The following is a 9,655-nucleotide window of genomic DNA, read 5'->3' on the forward strand; positions in this document are numbered from 1 at the left end:
AGCATGAGAACATGCACAAAGCTTACAAACCATAGTTATTTGATTAACTCCATACGTAGCCAAAGAATCAACCTTCATTGATAGCGCTTGGAGCTGGGCTGCAATAGCGGTGGCTGTATCAACTTCCAGAATACCTGCTACCTTGCCTGACATCATCCTCTGAGTTGGGTTTTGATGCTCATTTACCGCCATCGTCTCGATAAGATTATACGTCTCAGTATAGCTTTTAGCCCATAAGGCGCCTCCAGCTGCTGCATCGAGCATGGGCCGAGATTGGGCCCCCAAACCATTATAAAAACCAGTGATTACCATCCAATCCGGCATTCCATGATGTGGACATTTTCTCAACATTTCCTTGTAGCGTTCCCAAGCCTCGCACATAGATTCTGTAGGTTGCTGCGCAAACTGAGTAAGAGCACTCCTCATAGCAGCAGTCTTTGCCATTGGATAAAACTTCACCAGAAACTTTTGCGCAAGATCTTGCCACGTAGTGATTGACCCAGCTGGTTCAGAATGTAACCAGTCTTTAGCCTTATCCCTCAGTGAGAATGGGAAAAGCCTCAACTTGATAGCCTCATCAGTCACGCCATTATACTTAAAAGTGCTGCAGATCTCGACAAAATTCCTTATGTGCATGTTGGGGTCTTCAGTTGCCGCTCCTCCAAAAGAAACAGAATTCTGCACCATCTGAATAGTGCCCGGCTTGATTTCAAAGGTGTTAGCTTGAATAGCCGGATGAAGGATGCTTGACTGAATGTCATCAATTTTAGGCCGAGAAAAATCCATAAGAGCTGGATCAGCTTGAACAATACGATCTCCCATGTTTACTGGTTCTTTCTGCTCAGTTCCTGAATCCGAATCCTCAAAGTCTAACTTCTCCGGTGTATCAAGAACTTCGTCTTTCTCCTCAGCTGTATCTAAGGTCCTCTTGCGAGCACGAGAACGAGTTTGCATAAATGCTTGCTAAAGTACCTGAAACACAACCGAAAAGAGTAATTAACTACTACGTCCTAATCACTGAGTCCTAATGACCAATGATGGTAAGTACATAAACTAAACAAATACGCCGAGTCCCCGGCAGCGGCGCCAAAAACTTGTTAGGGCGAAATCACGCACTAATATTCACGCAAGTATACGCGTTCGCAAGTAATATAGAATACTTTCTAGTTCGTTCCCTCAGAGACTCAGACTAATTTATTGTCTAATTTAACTCACTCACCAATGTATGACTACTTCTCAATGTTAAGATAATAACACTTAAAATAGTTGATTAAATATTAACTATAATTAACTACTTAACTAACACTTCAATTTATCAATAATAAAACACTCATGAGATCACAACTTCATTATTACTTCCTTCTATAGCCATAGTTATTACCTTTAGCACGTGACAGTGATGATATTAATCGAATAACACGAAACTGATAAAAGCCAACTTTCATTGTACTAATACCATTCTACCAAACATCCACAATTAAGATAGAAGTTGAATAGTCATCAATTATGTTGAGTTCCTATATGTCTACAGAAATTGACAACACAACGATCTAAGCACAAGTTATCCCTTTTGATTACATAGGGCAAATAAAACTGTTAGAGTTACCCACTAATCATGCACAACGTACATGAACCTATGCTGGCATGGCAAGTTCTAAATCTCAAGATCCACCGTCGCTTCACAAGAGATTAACACCCTATCTTATATGTTCGCGACGCACATAAGACGAATACGCACAACCAATACTAGATATCATGCAATCATCACATACTAAAGTATTAAACAATTAACTAAAGAATTACATAATAAATCCGTTGCAACCCCATGATCACGATTAGCCCATAATAGAACTTATCGCCATCATGGGTTCATATGAAATCATGATAAACAAACACAAGAAAATAATAACTAAACTGATTATATTAAAACAGAGTACGTCACAAGAGTAAATAAGTCAAAGCAAGAAAACTAGCATCCAACGTTACAACGAAACAATAATCACAAGAATATATGCTTCCTCTTCGTTGTTGTGTGCTAAATCGGTCTTCTTCCTTATCTTCTTCGCTTCTTGCAAAACACAATCTAAAACATAATCTCCTCTTAATACTCTATGAAAACGTCTCAAATATACCTATATAATAGTCCCATAAAACTCAGATTACATAGAAGTTGGAAGCCAAACAGAAGTAGAAGTCTAAAATAATATATCTTTTTCCCCGACCCTGCGCGGCCGCTCAGCATTTCTGCGCGGGCGCGCAAGGCTGCTGCGCGGCCGCTCAGCATTGCTGCGCGGGCGCGCAGGACCCTACTGGAAAAATTCCAGGTTTGCTCCGCTTCTTCGCCGTAATCTGCCCGTTCTTTTCCTCACGCAATGGTGAACACATGCCAAGGCTTATTCTTGATGATTCCTCCTCCGAAATACAACTAATACCCTGAAATGCATAAACACTAGAAAAACGCATCAAATACACAAAATACTTGATTTCAAGACACCAATTTAAGCCATTTTAAGACGTTCTAAGTGGTATAAAATGCCACTTATCAACAGGTTCACCAACTTTTTCTTTGCCCTTGGACCTTGGATCTATCTGCATTTGTGATTTGGCCTTGGTTGCCTCGGGATTTACCCTTTCTTTTATCACAATGCCTTTAGCCTTAGGAATTTTCTTTTCAATAACAAAAGCTTCAGATTTGGAGTTGACTTTTTCTAACTTAAGTCTAGCTTCTTCTTCCTTTAGACTCTCAAAGTCCATTCCTGGATTTTCTTTCAGAAATAACTGTCTTGAAATCTCCTCATCAAGTTCTAGATGTTCATCTGAACTTATCCTTTTACCAGTATCAGAAGTTATTCTTCTCCCAGTATCAGAACTTATTCTTTGACTTGTAGTTCCAGTTCTACTTGATGAAGAACCTTTGCCTTGACCATGACCTCCACCCATTCCAGAGTTTCCCGGATCATCTTTTCCATCATCCTTTCCCTTCAGTATCTTAATAGGTTTGCATTTGGACTTAATTACTTTCTCCCCCTTTTTGGCATCAGCAGGTAAAAGAAGAGAGACAAGAAACTCCACTGAGGATTGGATCTCATTGAGTTGATTTTGATGAGAAGCTTGATTCTTCAAAATTTCATCAATCTGAGATTGTTGCTTCTCTTGGGTTTTCTCAATGTAGGCAATTTTGTCAAAGGTAGGTTGGAAAAACCTTTCCTTTTCAAGTTTCAGATTCATATCTTGCTGGATCAAGTTTTCTTAATTTTATTCACCTTGTCATGAGTGATTGAGTGTTGACCTTGAAGGTGCCTTGTACTCAATGCAGTAACTCTCAGCTGTGTCTTGAAATCATCATTTATCAGCATTTCATCAGCTTTTGCAAGATGCTCAGCAAGAATCTTTTCAGAAGGAACAAAACTAACTGTGTTCCACTCCTTAGTCCACTCCTGTCCTCTAGGAGTTTCACTCCAAGGTACTGGTGCTTCCCCTGTAACAAACTTCTTGACTATCTCAGCTTTATGAACAGTTTGTTGAGGTGCATGTTCTAATGGACCAACTGCATCAGCATCTACATTTGTAGCAGCAGCTTCACCAGTGACTTCATCATTAACAGCATCAGAACTTATAGTATCAGCATCAACAGCATCCTCTGATAAAAGAAGTATGAGAGGCTATGGAGGCTTCAACATCATCCTCTAAGGGCTGATCTTCAATTAAGTTCTGATCAACATCCATATTCTGATGCTCACCTAAAATCTGATCTTCAGTATCTAGATGCAGAGAAGGTGTTGTAGGTAATTCTGGATTAAAATCAGCATCAAGAAGTGGTGTTGGTGGTGGAGTGATTGGAGCTGGTGGAGCTTCTAGACTCAAAAACTGAGGCACTTCCAAGTTATGGATGTCAATTTCATCACTTGGCCCCTGGTTATCAGCATGTACTGGAGATACTGGAGGTGTGGGAATATGAGTTGTTTCTGATTCATGAAGTGGAGAGTGAGGAGTTGCATGAAGGTCTGGATCAGCACTAGGAGAATTGTGAGCTTCAACAGGGTCTTGTGAGATCAGAGATTCCTGACCCCTTCCTTAGCTGCTGCTTCCAGTCCTTTACCAGAATCTTCAGGCCTTTTTGCCAATGTTTTGAATCTTTTAACTTGTGAGGACTCTGTAGGAGCTGCATTATCAAATTTTAGCTTTCTAAGCCTTTTTAGGGGCCTAGAACTCCCAATTTCAACATCCTTCTGAGCAAAGATCTTCTCAGCTTCTATTACAACAGGTTCTGACACTGGAACCTGTTCCTCACTGTCTGACTCATCCCTCAGAACAATCCTTCTTCTTTTCTGTTGAGTCTGAGATACTTTCTTAGTCCTCTTGGGTTTTGAAGATGAAGGCTACAATGTGGGATCTGAAGGTTGAGGTTGAGAAGTTTGAGGTGTTTGAGTAGAGGTGGTAGGTGCTGATGGATGAGGTTCGAATGGTTGAACATCAGGATATAGTTCAGTGTATTTAACTGGATCGAAGTTTATTAAGGCTTGTTTGACAGATAAAGGAACTAGGAGGGGTCTTAACACAGCCTTCTTATTATCAGTAGATAATAAGTCATTAAAAGCTCTTTTAGCTAGTTTGAATGATGAAATTAATTCACTAGCAGATTGGGGCTTATTATCAGAACAAAAACTATAGATAAGCTGACAGAATCTAGCAAAATAAATAGTATTTCTATCTTCTGTCATTCTATCCCCAATAAAACCTAAGACAACACTTGCATAATCAAAATCAGTTTGATTTATGAGAGCATACCCGATTTGTTGGCTGAATATGGGAATTGCATCAAAATTGGAACATTTGTTTGCAAAAGCCTTGGTTATGCAGTCAAAGAAGAAACTACATTCCCTCCTCATGAAAGATCTCTTCAACTGACCCAGCTTTGCTAATGTCTTCTCATACCCCAGACTGGCCATCATGTTTTGAAGAACTGGCTCTTCAACAGTAGATACACACAGTTCTCAGGTAGTTGCAGTGCTTGTCGGACCGTAGCCAATGTCACAACATACTCATCCTCCCCTGATGAAAAAATAATACTTGGGGACCCTTGAGCACCACCATTATCATCTACTCCGCTTCTCCAAAACTCCAGTACTTGAGTACCAGAGACTGCTTCAGGTTCGGTCAGAGCGTACCCAATATCAGAACTAGCAAGAAAGTCCTGAATGAAATAAAGTTCTGATGGGGCTTCTGACTTGCTAAGAATAGCTGAGAAGTTATTAGGAACAAACTTAGCTCCATCAAAAATTATGTCCTTGGGTGCCATGAGAAATAAGTGAGAAATAAAATTGCCTGTAAGGTGTTTGATAAAATGTCTGTAAAGAAACCATCAGTAAGTGTATGAGAGAATAAGAAAAGAGAAAGAGTATAAAAGTGAATAAAAGATTTTATAATCTTTTCTCTCTTTTACTTATACACGGTAAAAAAATAGCCGTTAAGACACTTGTCAGACATGCAGCAGTAAAAGATAATTAATGGGCACGGGTATTCAGTAATCATTACTTATCACATACAATTTTCAAGGAGAAAAACCGTTCCACTTACCTAGTAATCCCATTAATCAAGGACGTTCAGTTTTTGTTATGTTAAAAAAAAACTGTTCCCACTAAATAAATGATTATTACTGCTTTACCAATATTCTGAAAAAAATATGACCAGTGAGGTAATGACCAAAAATAAACCAAGTAAATAAATACTACCACGTCAGCATCAAAACTTGATTATTATCAGAATTTAAAAGGTCATCAGAATATGATTAATATCAGGATTTAAAAATTCATCAGAATATGAAATGACTCAGAGACAAAATCTTGCAATAAAGTAAAATTTCATTAATATATCAAATTAATACATTTCATGAAACTTATATTACATGCATAAAATTACAAGATTGCCCTAGTCTAAAATGCCTAACATCAACAACTTTAGTCCTAAGCTAAGAAGCCTAACGACTAACTCCTTCTGCTGCTGACGAAGAGCACTGCAAGACAGATGATCCGTTCTTGCTGACGGAGATAACAGAGATGTAGATCTCTTTGGACAGTCAACAAGTCATTTTTAATGATCTCTGGAAATTGAATCCAAAGATTATGAGGAATGTTGTTGATAGGATATGCAGTCGGAATTCCATTTTGAAAAATATGCACAGTTTCGGTGCCATAGTTGTAAAACCAACCAAACTCAGACATTTTTGTTTTTAAGAATAAAAAAGAGTGAGTTTGTGAGAAAGTGAAGAATGTTTTGGCTGGAATGAATTGTTGGTTTAAATAGCCAATGGAATACCAAGGGTCGCGAGGACTGGGCAACAATTACAAGTAAAAATAATGACCCCTCGATTCCCTAGACTGATGAGTAATAATAACAGCCATCGGAAGCTTAAAACAAGAGTTAATGAGCACACGAAACAAGTAGGAATTACTGTGCATGTACGAGTACCACTAACCCAAATTATGTTGACTGTTTATAACTCACCCAAACATATTCAGATTTTTAAATATGACTGTTTCAGATTTTAACCACAAATAAGTCAAGTAAAGAATCAGGATTTAATATAAGAACTTAGACTTATATCAGAACTTAACAGTCATCAGAACATGGCTTCTTAACTCGAAAAGTGAATGTCTATTCCTGTAATTCTTCACACAAAATACTGATTTCGTTTCTTCAGAACTTAATCATCAGAATTTCCATCATTACTTGTCCTCAGAATTTATGCAACTAACACCTAAACTGTTCATCTAAAATAACATTTATCACCACAGTAATGTTCATCATTTATATGGAGTGTATGTGTGTGCAGTAAGCTAAATATCAGATAAAGATTAAAGTCTGATTCACTTTAGTACATCTTAGAAATAAGACATAACTAAGAACTTTGCTCAAAATCTATCGTTATTCTAAAGTCTACTTTAGAATGAGTTCATGCATGAGTTCACCTCAAATGTTTTGTGCTCCTTTTATGCATCTTTTGAAATTCCTTTTTTATAGTGGCTTCTCAGTGTAAGTGATTCACGACTGCTTATCAGAATTTATGCTATTATCAGAGTATTTCTCTAGTAATCATAGAGTGTAAAAAGTCACCAAGAAAATTTTATTTTGCTTTTCTAATACATATTACTTAATACCAGCAATGCACTTGGGTCTTCCCTTCCACATTTTTACTCTAGATCTCAAAGGAGTACCTGATTTTTATTTCCTTTTCTTTTTATTTTTCTTTTGATAAATGAGGTTTGTCAACACTTAGTACATTCACCAGGTTTACTAACTTCAGAACTTAACAGATAAGAAGCACTATTCTGGTTTTTGACTTAGTAACAAGATACACAAAGTAAACTTTAACTAAGCTCAATATCAGAATTTGCTCGTGTTAAAAGATTTCCACATAAACAACTACTTTATACATGGGATCTTTAGTATATTAAAGACTACTAGGTCAGCATCTAGCACAATTATCCTCATTGGATTGAATAGTCACAGAAACATTCATATCACTATCAGAGTTTAGAAATTCACATCAGACAATAATCAACACTTAAGCAATTTTCAATTTAAGCACATAATACACAAAGATAGTAATATCTGTAAATGCTGATCAGAAACTCTGATGTATCAGAAGATAAACTAAGCAGATTTAGAGAAAGAACCTGAAACCATTCCAAGTTCATTTACCAGTCTTGTAAAAGTAGCTTCACACAGTGGTTTTGTGAAGATATCTGCTAGTTGTTGATCTGTTGGAACAAAGTGCAATTCCACTGTACCTTCATCCACATGTTCTCTTATGAAATGGTACCTAATGCTGATGTGCTTTGTCATTGAGTGTTGAACTGGATTACCTGCCATAGCAATAGCACTTTGATTATCACAGTAAATAGGGATTTTAAAGTATGTTAACCCATAATCCAGTAACTAATTCTTTATCCAAAGAATCTGTGCACAACAGCTTCCTGCAGCAATATACTCTGCTTCTGCAGTTAATGTGGAAATTGACTTTAGTTTCTTGCTAAACCAAGAAACTAATCTGCCTCCAAGAAATTGGCAGCTTCCACTTGTGCTTTTCCTGTCAAGTTTGCATCCTGCAAAATCTGCATCTGAGTAACCTATTAGCTTAAATTCTGATTCTCTAGGATACCACAATCCCAGATCAGCTGTACCCTTAAGGTACTCGAAAATTCTTTACACAGCTGTTAAGTGAGGTTCTCTTGGATCTGCTTGAAATCTTGCACAAAGACAGGTAGCATACATGATATCAGGTCTACTTGTAGTTAGATAGAGTAATAAGCCAATCATACCTCTGTAATCAGTAATATCTACTGATGTACCGGTATCCTTATCCAATTTTATTGCAGTGGCCATGGGAGTGGATGCACTTGAACAATCTTGCATTCCAAATTTCTTCAACAAATTTCTGGTGTACTTGGATTGACAAATAAAAGTGCCTTCTTCATTCTGCTTGACTTGAAGGCCCATAAAATAGCTAAGTTCCCCATCATACTCATTTGATATCTTGACTGCATTAGTTTGGCAAACTTCTTGCAAAGTCTGTCATTTGTAGAACGAAAAATGATATCATCAACATATAGTTGTACCAAAAGTAAGTTCTTTCCATGGTTGAGGTAGAATAATGTTTTGTCAATAGTTCCTCTGTTAAATCCACTTTCCAGAAGAAACTGAGCTAAAGTCTCATACCATGCTCTTGGAGCTTGCTTAAGGCCATAAAGTGCTTTATCAAGCCTGTAGACATGATTTGGAAGTTTGGAATCTACAAAGCCTGGAGGTTGTTCAACATATACTTCCTCTTCTAATTCTCCACTGAGAAAAGCACTTTTCACATCCATTTGAAAGACAGTAAACTTTTTGTGAGCAGCATAAGCCAAAAATATCCTTATGGCTTCCAATCTAGCAACTGGTGCAAATGTTTCATCATAATCAATTCCCTTTTATTGGGAATATCCTTTTGCAACCAGCCTTATTTTATTCCTTGTAATTATGTCATCACTATCAGTTTTGTTTCTAAACACTAACTTTGTACCAACAACAGATCTGTTCTTTGGTCTTGGCACTAGGGTCCAGACTTTGTTTCTTTCAAATTCATTTAACTCTTCCTGCATTGCTTGCACCCAATCAACATCTTGAAGAGCTTCTTCCACTTTCTTTGGTTCAGTCTGAGAAAGAAAAGAATTATAAAGATATTCATTTGATGTAGATGTTCTAGTTCTGACACCTGCATCAGGATTTCCAATAATTAAGTCAGGTGTATGTGATTTAGTCCACTTCCTTGCAGATGGAAGGTTTTCTCTAGAACTGGATGCTCCCCCATGATCCATGATATCTTCATCAACATTTTCTGATGCTCCCCCTGAAATTATGCTCTCTGAGTTGGATCCTTCAGAATTTGAGTTTCCAGAATTATCAGAACTTGGCTCATCAGAACTTGATGAATCAGAACTTGAAGAGCCAGTTGTAGGTTCTGATGCTTCTTGAGATGTGGTTGTATCTTCAGTATGCCCCCCCTTCACAGGTGCATTTTCCTTTAGCGTAGTCACCACAGTTTCAATAATATTAGAGTTTAATCCATCAGAGTTTGCAGTATCAGGATTTAGACTGTCAGGATTTACATTATCAG

The 9,655-nt window shown here is 37.5% G+C and overlaps 1 non-coding gene across 1 annotated transcript; it reads left to right on the forward strand.

Annotated features, from left to right (window-relative positions):
• The first annotated feature begins 322 nt into the window (after nt 1-322).
• Nucleotides 323-429, forward strand: LOC141681530 (small nucleolar RNA R71). Its single transcript, XR_012558958.1, has one exon. It is a non-coding gene; the product is annotated as a small nucleolar RNA R71 (small nucleolar RNA).
• Nucleotides 430-9,655: the final 9,226 nt, after the last annotated feature.

Source organism: Apium graveolens, chromosome 8 (assembly GCF_009905375.1).
Source record: "Apium graveolens cultivar Ventura chromosome 8, ASM990537v1, whole genome shotgun sequence".
NCBI lineage: Eukaryota > Viridiplantae > Streptophyta > Magnoliopsida > Apiales > Apiaceae > Apium > Apium graveolens.